This window comes from Coregonus clupeaformis, chromosome 39 (genome assembly GCF_020615455.1).
Source record: "Coregonus clupeaformis isolate EN_2021a chromosome 39, ASM2061545v1, whole genome shotgun sequence".
Lineage (NCBI taxonomy): Eukaryota > Metazoa > Chordata > Actinopteri > Salmoniformes > Salmonidae > Coregonus > Coregonus clupeaformis.
In genome coordinates this window covers 10962238-10964080 of record NC_059230.1, presented here as the reverse complement: position 1 = coordinate 10964080, position 1843 = coordinate 10962238, and the positions used below count along the sequence as shown (strand labels likewise).

Below are 1843 nucleotides of genomic sequence, written 5' to 3'. Positions count from 1 at the left end.
TACTACACTACAAGGTGTATAATGGAGTTGTATGGACTGTCTGTGTAATTGAATGCAGAACAGAGTGTGTGTGTGTCAGCGCTCTGCTTAACAATGAGTCTGCGCACTCTGTGCCGCTCACACACACAACACTAAATAACGACGGTGTGTGTTACTGCTGTAGTGTGTTAGCCGGTTCATATAGGACAGGGGTTGTCTTTTTAAATAGTCGTTCTGAAGTTCAGCAGTTCTGTTTAGTTGTTGATACATTTTCATGCACCAGCAGGGCCCAAACTACCGTACCGCCATGCCCGTCCAAATTAAATATTGAAATATTGATAATTTATTTGATCGAGACACGCGCCGACAGAAAGACCCGTCAATCTCAGAGAAAGCATCCGAGTGACAGAAACGGCACCCATCTGTCTCCTCTGTCTCCTCTGTCTCCACCTCTGCCTCCTCTGTCTCCTCTCTCCTCCTCCTGTCTCCTCTGTATCCTCCTCTGTCTCCTCTGTCTCCTCCTCCTGTCTCCTCTGTCTCCTCCTCTGTCTCCTCCTCTGTCTCCTCTGTGTCCTCTGTGTCCTCTGTGTCCTCTGTGTCCTCTGTCTCCTCCTCTGTCTCCTCTGTCTCCTCTCTCCTCCTCCTGTCTCCTCTGTATCCTCCTCTGTCTCCTCCTCTGCCTCCTCTGTCTCCTATGTCTCCTCCTCCCATCTCCTCTGTCTCCTCCTCTGTCTCCTCCTCTGTCTCCTCTGTGTCCTCTGTGTCCTCCTCTGTGTCCTCCTCTGTCTCCTCCTCTGTCTCCTCCTCTGTTAACTATTTCTGTCCAGACAGCATCAGAGACATATAGTAACATAGAGGGGCGCTGTTTGACTCGAATGTTTCTCCAGTGAGATAGTTACAGCAGAGAGGAAGTCTCTCCAGAATAAGCCCAATGTGTTTCTATGATAATATGGGGACCTTCCCTCCTTTGGGACAACGCCTCCCATTGTTAGGGCAGAGGCATGAGCATCTCCTCATTATATACAGGATCTCTGGTTTCAGCCTCTTGCATGAGCATCTCCTCATTATATACAGATCTCTGGTTTCAGCCTCTTGCGAATTGGAAAGTTGCCGGGTGCACAGTTAGGATGCGGGCTTCCCATAAAGTAAATTGATGTTTTGCCAAAATTATATAATTACTCCTGTTCATTTTTTCCATTGTCTTTTTTTTTTTGGAGTGCTCTATGTGAGCAATGAGCAGGTGTCTAGTTTCTCTGTCCTGATGACGGTGCTCTATGTGAGCAATGAGCAGGTGTCTAGTTTCTCTGTCCTGATGACGCTGAGGGAGCCTGAGTAGGTCTACCTGGCCTGCTTCTCAGTCATATGTAGAACAACCCGTTTGGGATGTCTGATTATCCTGGCCTGCTTCTCAGTCATATGTAGAACAACCCGTTTGGGATGTCTGATTATCCTGGCCTGCTTCTCAGTCATATGTAGAACAACCCGTTTGGGATGTCTGATTATCCTGGCCTGCTTCTCAGTCATATGTAGAACAACCCGTTTGGGATGTCTGATTATCCTGGCCTGCTTCTCAGTCATATGTAGAACAACCCGTTTGGGATGTCTGATTATCCTGGCCTGCTTCTCAGTCATATGTAGAACAACCCGTTGGGATGTCTGATTATCCTGGCCTGCTTCTCAGTCATATGTAGAACAACCCGTTTGGGATGTCTGATTATCCTGGCCTGCTTCTCAGTCATATGTAGAACAACCCGTTTGGGATGTCTGATTATCCTGGCCTGCTTCTCAGTCATATGTAGAACAACCCGTTTGGGATGTCTGATTATCCTGGCCTGCTTCTCAGTCATATGTAGAACAACCCGTT

The 1843-nt window shown here is 47.6% G+C and overlaps 1 protein-coding gene across 1 annotated transcript in view; it reads left to right on the top strand.

Annotated features, from left to right (window-relative positions):
• kif1c (kinesin family member 1C) overlaps nt 1-442 on the top strand; it is an 86892-nt gene extending 86450 nt beyond the window's left edge. Inside the window, exon 25 of the mRNA XM_045211899.1 lies at nt 1-442. This exon is cut by the window's left edge and continues 956 nt beyond it. The gene's annotated coding sequence lies outside the window, so the exon portion shown is untranslated.
• Nucleotides 443-1843: the final 1401 nt, after the last annotated feature.